Source organism: Neofelis nebulosa, chromosome X (genome assembly GCF_028018385.1).
Source record: "Neofelis nebulosa isolate mNeoNeb1 chromosome X, mNeoNeb1.pri, whole genome shotgun sequence".
Classification (NCBI taxonomy): Eukaryota; Metazoa; Chordata; class Mammalia; order Carnivora; family Felidae; genus Neofelis; species Neofelis nebulosa.
Genome location: NC_080800.1, coordinates 19,411,000 through 19,423,567, shown reverse-complemented (window position 1 = coordinate 19,423,567; position 12,568 = coordinate 19,411,000). Strand labels below are relative to the sequence as shown.

The following is a 12,568-nucleotide window of genomic DNA, read 5'->3' as shown; positions in this document are numbered from 1 at the left end:
ATCTTTCTTTTCTACCCTGCTCTTTTAGGAGTCTGACCTCTGTGGAAATTACCAATTGGAATTGGGTTTGGCCAGTGGGAGGGAAGTGGCTCTACAGCTGTATTAAAGGGAACAGGATGGCCCTTCTGTACAAATGTTGTTCTTCCTGGTGACTGATCTCTCCCCTTGCCCTTCCAGCCCTGCTGTTGCTTGCCTTCTCTTGCTAGCCGCAGGTATTTCTCCATACCACAGATGTTAGTTTCCCTTTGTTGAATTAAAGCAGAGATATTTGGTTCATGTGTAAAGTGAAAATACGGATATATTCTGCACTGAAATAATGAGATATAGGAGTATGAAACTTACGAAACATATGTTGGCAGGTATTTGGGGATGATTTACTTCTTAACATAGAATTCCTCATAGAAAACACTAACTTACTTGAAATGGATTTAAAATAAGACTTCTGTCATTGAAATCTAATTTATGCACAACTTTATATAGTATATCAGCTGATTAAGGCAGAGAGGAAACAGAGAACAAAGATTAGTGACAGTGGGAAATTTTTCAAATTGAGTGTGAGGACTGACAGATTTTGAATACTACTGTGGAAGAATTTATGCTGTCTAGTGTCTGTAGTTTTACCCTTTTGGTTTAAAAATTATACTTTTGAATCCTTAGTCAAAAGAAGTGATTTTGGTTCCATGGAGAATGGATTGATGAGAATGAAGTTTTATAACTCAAGGGCATGGCTAAAATCGAATATGGCAAGCACTGGAAAAACATAGCTTCTTTTACTTTTAAGGCTCTTGAATTTGTCATTACCGATTACGGGCTGTCTCAACTGGCTCTCCGGGTCAGTCACTTCATCCCAAGAGCTATCTCGTTACTGGGAGATGCTCCCATGAAATCACAATCTTTTTTTATTCCTATGCATTAAGGGGATTTCAGCTTTGCCTTTGGGTGGGATTCTCGGACTCTATGGTGCACCACTACCAGATTGCCCTTAGTAACATATCTCAGAAGCCACATGTGAATTGCATCATAGAAAAAGGAATTTTAAAAGGAAATTTTAGGTTAAACAGAACTTATGTTCCAAGGGAAAGACATTATCATTTCTTAATCATCGCATGAGGCACATTTTATACAGTGATTAACTTCAGACTAACTGAAAGGTTCAGTCTGTTTCAAGGGTGTTACTTAAAGCAATTATTCTCTTAAGTACAAGGTGTTAATAGAGCAAATCTTCATACCTACTGGAATAGGAGAAACACAATGACGGTTTACCTTAGAAATTTGAATGATGGTGAATTTTTGAATTCACGTTGTCTACTAGAACCTTGTTCCCCAAGAAGTGGTCTGCAGACCAGCAGCTTGGACATCACCTGGGAAATTTTTAGAAATGCAGACTCTCAGGATTTGTCCCAGACCTACTAAGTCAGAATCTGTATTTGAACAAGACTCTTAGGGGATTTGTATACATGTTAAAATTTGAGAGGCATGAGACTGTAGTTTGGTGGTCATTGGAAAAGTGAGGATGCACTCACATCTGGCTCAAGAGGATCTTATTTTCCACTGGTAAGAGTGCCTTCAAAAAGAGCAACCTACAGCACAGAATTTTTTTGCATTTCATCCCTTGGTTACATGGTTAATTTTCACCTAAAATATTAACATGAACTAGGAAGGTATATGATATCATAGTAGATGAGGTTATAATTTTGAAAAAGTATACTTAAAATTCATGTAGTATCAACTTTCTAAATGGGAAAAATTTCTCCCTCTCTGATCTTCTCTCACATCAGTACATCTATGTTCTATTTGTAACACTGAATTTCTTCTCTAAATAAATCCCAGGCTGTCCTCTTCTCCAGAAGGCATACAACATCCCATTTAGAGGCTGAGAGAATGAAATAAACTGCTTCTTTTACATCTCTCTAATGTGAAGTGTTTGGAATAATTAATCTAATTTACATTACACTTACAAACAACCAATAACACCTTTTAAACAAGCTATAGAAAGATTAATTGGGAATTTTTGGTAAGAATAGTTCTTCATTACTTTGTTTCTCCTGTATTTGAAATCTCTGAACACCTCAAGTATGCTAGAGTAATGTAGCTCTACAAGAGGCACAGTCCCCTGTGCCTGGCTATCACATACTTCTTCCTTTGCTGCAGTAAATGTGTATTGGTTATCTACTGTGTACCATAAATAAGAATATGAAGACTGAATCTCCATTCTGGAGTTGCTTGCAATCTCGTGGGGAAGAAGGTCAAAGACACCATTGCCAAGCCATATTATAAATGCTGTGATAGTGTTGGCAACACGTGATGGAAAATAGAGAAAGAAGGGGCTAATTCATTCCTGGGAATCAAAGACTGATTCATAAAAGAGGTGACTGCTTTTGGCATCTTGTTAGTATATGATTTATGACACAAATATGCACAAATGTTGGCTTGTGCTCTCAGAGAAGGTGGTTGAATGAATCTTTATGTAGAGCCAAGGCTAATATTGGCAGGTCCAATTAGACTGAACATTGTCCAAAATGTAACTTGATGGACAAGATTAGAATGAAATGATGTCTGCTAACATAGTAAAACAAAAGTAAATGGTCTCGTGAATGAATCTGAATGATTAGCATTAAAATATTCACCCCACACCCTGCGCAGTTGTAATATTTGCTGCAGTGGAGATAGCAGGCATTAGTAGGTTCGTCATAAAGCTACCAACTGACATCTGCAGTTTATAAAGTGTCTTCATACTCATTATCTCATTTAATTTTCACAATAACCATATGAGGTAGGTGTTACTTGCATTTCCTCGTTGAAAGAAAAAAATTGTCAAAGTAAGTAGCATATCCTGGCTGGAAAACCAGATCTTTAAGACTCCAGGGGTTAATATTCTTTCTTCTAGATCTGGAAGTTTCAAACCTCAGTAGAAGTCTTTATTAATTCCAGGTTTTATAGAGAAATTTCTCCCCTGGCCTGGGGCAGCTTCATTGGTGAGGGTTTCTGAAAGGCTGGCGCTGAAAGTTGAACTTTTCCTTTAAAACAATAGGTCTTATTTCCCTGGCGAAATCCAGTCCTCCTTTTTTACCCTTTGTTTTACAGTAACCAGCACACTATGGTGATTGAAAGTAGGTGATTGAAAGTTAAGCAGAATGCATGGGGAAGCTTAAAGGCCTTAAAGGGGAGTTGAAGAATACGCATAGACTTGGGTTTCAGGAGCAGACCAAGCCATAGTACTGTGAAATCTGGAAATTTGGGCCAATTTAGATAGTGTCTGTCATCACTAAGTGGTTGGGCATAGCACCATGTGTCTTGAATGAGTTCCCCTCCTGGAGCCAAGAGTCCTGTGTTATAGCTGGGTATTGTCCATCTCAGTTAGATGGGGACCTGACCAGTGCCTGGAACATAAGCACACTTGGAAGAGTTGCCACCAGTCAGAGAGGATGTCACCTTTCAGCCAATAGTCTGATCAGTGCAAAGGGATTGAGAGGCAAATCAGAAAACCAAGGCTTTGGGCAAAGTCAAATGGCCTGGGCTAACATGGCAAGGTCAGGGACAAAGATTCAGGTCAATGAAATACAGGAATCTTATTTTGTAGGCACGATCCAGTGGAAAGTATGTGTTCAAAGGGGAAAGTTCCTCACAGATATGTCCAGCTTGCTTTTAATTTTTTTTTTAATGGTAGGTAAGAGACTATGAAACACTCCACCATTATTTAGGGCTGGGTCAAGAATCATCAGGTTTAAGTCCACAGGTTTGGGCAAAGTATAGTTTGAGGAAAGTATAATTTGTTCTATTTGATAGGAATGGATTATTACATATATTAAAATAGAATTTAAATCCTATATTAGCTCATTAGAAATACAGTCCAGTGACAAAAATCAAATCCATCAGATTTAATACAAAATTCTGTCATGGTATTTGTGGTAGACAGAATAATGGTCCCGTAGAGACGTCCAGGTCCTAATCTCCAGAACCCATGAGTCTGTTACCTTACATGGCAAAAGGACTTTGAAGATAATGATTAAGGTTAAGGGTTTTAGCATGAGCCTGAATCATCCAGGTGATCTCAGTCCTATCTCCTGAGTCCTTAGAATTGGAAAACCTTTCCAAGCTGTAGTCTGAGAGAAGGATGGCAGCAGGAGAAAGCTCATTGAGCCATTGCTAGTTCTGAGAGATAAGGATCTGTGTTTAAGGAACTGAATTCTGCCAAGAACCATGATGAGCTAAGAAACAGATCCTCCAGAAAGGAACATAGCCCAGTCAGTGCCTTCATTTTAGTCTGATGAAACTCATGTTGGACTTCTGACTTAGAGTACAGTAAGATGATAAATTTGGTTGTTTTAAGGTGCTGCGTTTGTAGTAATTTGTTATGGCAGCAATAGCAAATGAATATAGTCTTTCTGTATGATTTGGGAATTTATAGATTTTAATCCTTCATAGGCCGGGATCTCTATATATTTATATATTTTGTTCACTGATCTATATCAAGTGTTTTTAACAGTGGCTGGGAAATAGAAGACACTCGATATACCTTGGTTTCATTTATCCATTGGTCATCCCATCAACAAATACTTACTGAGTGCCTATGAATCCCTGGCTCTGTGCCAGATGTTGTATAAGGATGTAAAGATAGACGAGACTTTTTTTATAATAGAACCTGAGTCAAGGCACTTGGATGGGTTTTGGATAATAACTCATAAAAAAATGATAGCCTATAGGGCAAATCTGGTCCATTGTGTGTTTTTGTAAATGAAGTTTTATTGGAACACACTCATGCTCTTTAGTTTACATATTGTTTATGCCTGCTTTTGTGCTCTAGCTGCAGAGTTGAGTAGTTGCATCAGAGACTTCATAATGCACAAACCCAAAAACGTTTACCATCTGGCCTTTTATAGAAAACTTGTGCCAGCCCCAGAGTTAGAGCCTTGTCTTTTTGACTTGCTATGTCTTTTGGGTAAAGTGTATAACCTCTTCGTGCCTTTTTTTTCTCTTCTGTAAAATTGAGATGGTAGTTCTTTTTTCAGACGGTGGATGTGAGAATTATTTTAGTATATGTGCTGCCAAAGTGAGCACATGGCTGGGAGAATTAAATGTTGAATTTGAATTAAATGATGGCTTCCAATGCTCCATATAAAGAATTCAATAAATGGTGGGTTTGAGTTTTTTGGTTGTTGGATTCTACTCCAGCTCCTTCTGCCACTGTCACCATTGCTATCGTAATCAAATTGAGGGAAAAAATGTGTTTTGGAAAAGTAAATGAAGGCTCAGCCCTACCTTCCTACTTGAAATTTGTTATGGTTCAGTCCCACTATTGAGCAGATAACTTTGCAGCTCGTTCTTTCGGTGTCACATATTTCATCCTGATGAACAGCAGGGTAGATCTTTACTTACTCAGTCTGAGCTAATTTTTAATTCCTCATTAGTCTTTAAGATGACTTATAAATGTTGTTACATCGTTTTGCACAAATGTTTAATCACGTTGACTGCTGAGTCTTGCAGTCTCTGTGTGTGGCGTAGTTCATACGCTCGTGTGTATAAGTGCGGTAGATGGTGTTTTCGAAGATGGCCTCACGTCTATCTCCCATCTCATATACTCTTTGCTATGTGACCTGCCATGCCTCCATCAGTAGGTGGAATCTCTTTTCCCTCCCTTTGAGTCCTGTCTGTCCCTGTGACCTGTTAGGAATGGAATATAGCTCAAGGGATGCTATGTAGCATCCAAGAGTGAACCTTAAGAGATCTAGTGCTTCCTTATTTGCCTTTTTGGAATGGACCTTTTTAGAACCCATATGCCATGTTGTGGAAAAAAACCCAAGTAGCTATGTGGTGAATCCTATCCAGAGGAGAATGAATCCTTCATCTGTAAGCCTTGGCTGAGCAACCATTTGATAGCCAGCCATGTGAGTGTAGCCATTTTGAGTTTTCAGATATCCAAGTGTCTCAGCCAACGTCATGTGAAGCAGAGATGCATGGTCAATTTACAGAATTATGGAAGATAATAAATTGTTGTCGTAAGCCCCTAAATGATGGGAGGCTTGCTACACCCCAATAGATAACGAAATACTAAGTTCATGTGACAAATAATTCTCTTCAGAATCTCTAAGTGCCCGTGGGAGTCTATAGCTATAGAATTATGTAAGCAATGCAGGTATTAAGCCAGCATTTGGAATCATCTTTGAAAGTTCAAGGTCTCTTTCAAGAGAAGTAAGGGCTGAAGAGGGGTAAGGAACGATAAACAGGTTTCCAATACTAGAGGAGCCATCCTTTATTGTGAATAAAAGTAAAATTTCCTTATACTGATGTTAAAGGTTCCATAATTTAGTGCAGTGTATTACTTTGTCAGCTTGGCATCCTTGCAACTCACCTTTTGTTTCTACTACCATTCTTTCACTCAATGTGGTTTCCTCTGCCTAAGAGACGTCTCTATTGTTGAATTACTTGCTGATTACCTACCTGGTTATTGTATGAAGGCCAGCTCAAATGCCATCTCCTTCAGAAATACATCACTGATTCTCTTAGCCAAAAATTCTGTGTATGCCAGAATAGAACATACTATCCAAATTAATTAGTGGGGAAAATAAAAGATGGTGGCTAACTTGTATCCATAAAATATTAGGGATGTAGATTGGTCACATATCTGCTGAAAATGTCAAATGTATTAATGGAGTTACGCATGCATATGTAAAATCACATTATGTAAGATATCAGTTATTTTTTGAAAACTGCTTTGTTCTGGTCTCACATTTCTTGAACCATTTTATTCAGACTCTGTACCTTCCGCATCATTGTCTATGTGATCACGAAAGTCACTCCTTTTGGCCATCTATCATGGTTTTCCAGAAGATACTATTTTGTCTTCCACTAATATTGTTCAGGATATTTCACTCCATGTGATACTGCTAGTAGAAACTTTAACCCATGCTGAAAAAATCCATTCATTCTGGTGTGATTAGAACAGTTTTCTTTCTTTATTTTCTATTCTTTCCTGTAGGCATATATTAGTGATTTCCACAAATTATTCATGTATCATCGTTTGCAAATGTAAGGTTACATGCCCCAGGAATAATTACAGAATCAAGGTCAAATGGATTCACCTCTTTAAAAAAACTCATTATTTTGGTGGCACCTGGGTGGCTCAGTCGGTTAGGCGTTCGACTTTGGCTCAGGTCATGATCTCACGGTTTGTGAGTTCGAGCCCCATGTCGGGCTCTGTGCTGACAGCTCAGAGCCTGGAGCCTGCTTCAGATTCTGTGTCTCCCTCACTCTCTGCCCCTCCCCCACTTGTGCTCTGTCTCTCTCTATCAAAAACAAATAAAATGTAAAAAAAAACTCATTATTTTAGCAGAAGTTGATTGACATTTAAAACCCGTGTTTTCGTCCCTGCCTTCACCCTAGAATCACAAGAAAAACATTAAGAACTATGAGCAGGGCACTCTGGTGGTCCCCTTGTTGATATTATAATATAATATATCTGGGATAGAACCCCAGAATTTTAGTTTTTAAAATATCTCCAGATGATTCTAATGTGCAACCAGAGGGGTGCCTGGGTGGCTCAGTCGGTTAAGTGTCTGACTTGACTGACTCAGGTCATGATCTCGAGGTTCATGAAGTTCAAGCCCACCTCAGACTCTGTGCTGACGACTCTGAGCCTGGAGCCTGCTTTGGATTCTGTGTCTCCCTCTCTCTCTGCCCCTCTCCTGCTCACACTCTGTCTGTATGTCTGTCTCTCTCTCTCAAAAATAAACATTAAAAAAAATGTGCAACCACACTTGAGAACCACTGATGTAAAACTAGCATGGGTTGAGTAGTGGTTCTCAAAATAAGGTCCACAGACAAGCAGCAACAGCCTCAACTGTATGTTTGTTTGAAATGCAAATTGAGGGGCTGTACTGTAGACCTAAACAGAAATTCCAGGGCTGAAGCTCGGTATTCATGATTTTAAATGACTTGACTAATATGCAGGCATATATAGTAACCTCTTATAGAGTGCTTTAACTCCTATGGTGCTTCAACTGTATATCTTTTTTTTTTTTTTTAGATAATGAACGTAGTATATGTTTTTATATGGGGCATGGTTCAAAAGACATGTGGTAATCATCCAAATGAATTCTAGATTCCATGTGTCTTTTTTTTTTCATGCTTTCACTATTGTTTTCCCCAAATTAGCACCTTTCAGCATTCCCATAAATGCAGCTGGTATGGTTTCAAACCCTTCAGTGATGTTTTCATGGGACTGGATTTTACCCTCTAATACCCATCTCAGCAAGTCTTTCAGAGCCTTCTGGCAGACATCTCCTTGCCAGCGGGTGATGATGAACCCTTCCATGCGGTCTTGCTGATAGAGAATATTCTCTGGGGGTGGGCCTGGGGGAAGTGGGCGAGTAGGATTATATACAGAGATGGCCCCACATATAGCAGTTCTTCCAAATTTCTTCGTCTGGGGGATAACAGTGTTTGAAAACTCTCCACCTACATTATCAAAATAACAATCATAACCATCAGGAGAGGCTTTTTTCAAAGTTTCTTCCAAAGACTCTACTGTTTTGTAGTTAAAGGCACCATCACATCCAAGCATTTTAAGGTAGGCGAGCTTTTCACCAGACCCTGCTGCGCCAGCAACTTTGCGGTTCTGAGCTTAGCTGTCTGGCCCACAGCAGAGCCCCATGCTCCCAGTGCTGCATTAACCTGCACCATTTCTCCACTCTTCACACCACAGATGTCAGGTAGGCCAAAGTAGGCTGTTAGCCCTGTCATGCCAACCATTCCCAGAGCCAAAGATAGTGGTAACGTGTCTGGCCACTCTGCAGGCAGTTTTTCCAGATCTTTCCCATCAGAAACGGAGTGAGTTGTCCAGCCTGAAGAAGCCACTACCATAGTTCCTGTTGGGAAGGCTGAGTTTTAACTTTGCACAACTGTGGCCACTTGTTTCCCCATCATCATATTACCCTCGTTCAGTCTTTTGGCTGTCACTCTTGTGGAGGAACAAAGCTTCCAGCAGGACCTCTCCATTGTTTAAGGGTGGGAGTTCAACCGTCTTCATCTCAAAGTTACCATGAGTGGATCTGCCTTCGAAGTGCTTCTTCAGGGTCCAGCTCTTAGCATAAACCATCCTGAAGTTCGAGAGTCCGTGGGTTACACTCCCTAGACAGAGAAGGTGTTTGGGGTTGAGCCTAACTGTGTATCTTTTGAGCAATGGACAGTGGGATAGCCAAGTAATTCTTCTATGAGGGATGGCCAGCTCTGTGTATCTTGAAGGGACAAGCATATTTTCTCTACCTAGAGATACCCACTAAATCTGGGGCTAGATGGATTATCTTTCATTTAATAAATATATTTAAGGATGATGTCATTCACCAAGATATCTTAGGGCCCAAGTAGAGGCAGGTAAGACCCTTAAAGCACAAACCTCCTTTTTCATGGTAATTTTAGGACTCAGCCACACATGGTTTAATCACTTGTGCAGATATAAAAATACAGTGTTTTAATGGTATATTGAGGCCTTAATTTAGGAATTATAAACATTGGGTTTCCACTCTGGAGAAGGTATCAGCAATAACTGTAAAATACCCTTCAGTTTCCTTCTGTTCCTTTACCTCCCACATCTATACTTCATGTTTACTTCCAGCGGTCTCCTTTTCTTCTGATCATTGACTTCTGAGATTCATAAATTCTTGGAAGGGGGTAGAAAAAAGTGAAAATTTGGCTCTCTTAGAACAGGGGCAAATAATTTTTTAAGAGAGAGAAATGAAAAGATGCAGTTATTGTTTTTAAAGCTGGCGGCAGATTGTGCCGGCAATAAAGGTAAGTTTATGCACTGCTTAATGGAATTGAAAGTTTTGCCTTTGCTTTCCCTGCACACTTAGCCTATTCATCTGTCCTTTCAACACCACCAGCGTTTTTGTAAACATGAAAAACACAACCCAAAAGCCTCAAGCCTTTAATTGCTCCTGAAACAAGCTGTAGGAAAAATACAAGGCTGGTGACGTGTACGCTGAACATTCATTGCTTTGTAACATCTTAGAAGAAAACAAACACAGTGAGATGGCACCTGTTTTGATCAAGTCTTTCCTTAGGGAGTGCATGTGGGAGCAATCCCAGGAGTTTGCATGACATGTGAAATGATTTTCTTAAAAGGGATAAGGGGAATATAGAAACTTTCCCGCTATGTATCACACAACAGACTTGCTCAGTGCCACTCCACCACTTCAGTCTGCTTCTAGTTGGCTTCTTGTGCCCAAAGATGGGAATATTCAAGATCACATCCCCCAGATTCCTCTGAAGCTGACATTTCTCATGGGATCCAGTAGTCTGTCAAAGGGGTATCTGCACACCAGAGGTTAGGAAGTTGGGAGCAAGTGCTATGTGCCGTGGCTCAGTGGTTCTTTTGATATGCAGGGTGGTGAAGTACCTTGGTTCTTCTGAGACACATTGGGAGAGGTTGGTGTCATGGGTGTCAGGTAGAGGGCAGTGGCAGAAACAACGTGTGGGTGTTTTTCTGGGACACTTCTATGATGTGATGGGAATTTCTCTCGGCTGCACGGCTGTTGGCTATGTATCATCCAAACTCAGTTGTTCGAGTCCTTCTCAAACTACTTCAAACATCTGGCCTTTAGGTTCAAAGGAAAATTTAGCACCTGGGACAACTTTCAGGTTTTAAGAAGGGAAGGGATATGACAAACAAGATAAATACTTAGAAAAGTATTTGGGGAGTGTATTTTCCATATGATTCTCTGCATCACCCTAAACTCCCATGCTCCCTCCCCCTTCTGTACCTACCTATGTATCCATTGCCCGTGCTCATTTCTTGTGTCATAATGATTTTTGGAGTCTCATAAGATGAGGTGGCATCTGTGCTCCATGTTTTACTAGCTTTGTGGTCATTGTACAGCTACATCTTCCCTATTCGTATATGTGCACCATCACATTGTGTCTATCAAATGAATTGTTTAAAATAGATAGGAATCTTGATTTGTTACTCTACATCAGAACAAGCTAACTGAACCATCTCACACATGTGTATGCTCACACACATGCACCTGACTACGTCATGTTCCTTGGTTCTATGTTGACGCAGCCATCAGTCATGTTTGGAATCTGTAACTCGCAAGCACTTGCAGTTAGGCCTGACCCTACTCCCATTAGAATGTCCATCTCTGGTTTTAGGAGAGTCCAGTGTCACCTAGAACATTTATGTCTAACATGTAAGATATTAAAAAGAGGCTTACAAAGGAATGGTGACAACACCAGTGGAGGTCCAAGGAATCTGAAAGAGCCAGGGTGTGTGTGTGTGTGTGTGTGTGTGTGTGTGTGTGTGTATGTATGTATATATATATACATATGTATATATGTATATATATATATATATATATATACACGCGTGTGTATATATACATATGTATATAGAGACACACGTGTTTATCTATATACATATGTGTGTGTATATATATATATATATATATACACACACACACACACGTATATATATCCATATCTTCTTCATCCATTTATCTATTGACAGACACTTGGGAGGCTGCCATATCTTGGCCATTACACATAATGCTGCAGTGAACATAGGGGTACATATATCTTTTGTAATTAGTATTTTTGTTTTCTTTGGGTAAATACCCAGTCGTGGAATTTCTAGATCATATGGTAGTTCTATTTTTAATTTTCTGAGGAACCTCCATACTGCTTCCACAGTGGCTCTATCAGTTTACATTCCTACCTCCAGCGCATGAGGGCTCCCTTTTCCCCACATCCTCACCGACACTTGTTACTGCTCGTAAAAAGATCAGTATTTATTCCAAAAGTGTTTTCACATAGGAAAATAAGGATTTTATCTCATTACCACTTAGTTTAAAGCAAAGTTGATTGTTGGGATGAGGACTGGGTGTTGTACGTAAGCGATGAACCACGGGAAACTATTCCAGAAGCCAAGACTACACTGTATACACTGTATATTAGCTAACTTGACTATAAATTATTTTTAAAAAAGCAGAGTTGAAAGATAACTGAAAAGGAACAGGGATCTTTGATGTACTGCTGGAGAAGCAACCATCTACAAAAACTATTGTGACTGTAAAGGGAGATCTCTCATGAGTCTAGATTTGGAAAAAGCATTCCCCAAAGCAATATTTCATTGTTTATATGTATCACATCTTCTTTATTCATTCCTGTAATATTACTCAGCCATAAAAAGAATGAGATCTTGTCATTTGCAACACCATGGGTGGACTTAGAGGGTACAGTGCTAAGTGAAGTAAGTCAGAGAAAGACAAATACCATATGATTCCACTCATAGGTACAATTTAAGAAAGAAGATAAATGAACAAAGAAAAAAGACAAAAATACAGACTCTTAAATCAGAAAAAACAGGTGGTTGCCGGGGGTGGGGGGGAGGTGGGAGCGAGTGGGTGGAAAGAGATAAATGGGATTAAGAGTTCACTTACTGTGACGAGCAGGGAGTAATATAAAGAATTGTTGAATCATTATACTGTACACCTGAAACTAATATAGCACTGTGTTGTAACTATACTTCAATAAAAAAATTTAAAGCATTTCTGAAAGAAAGGTGGATTATAGA

At 39.5% G+C, this 12,568-nt stretch overlaps 1 pseudogene; it reads right to left on the bottom strand.

Annotated features, from left to right (window-relative positions):
• Positions 1-8,070: 8,070 nt before the first annotated feature.
• Positions 8,071-9,146, bottom strand: LOC131503203 (prostaglandin reductase 1-like; annotated as a pseudogene).
• Between the last annotated feature and the right edge of the window lie 3,422 nt (positions 9,147-12,568).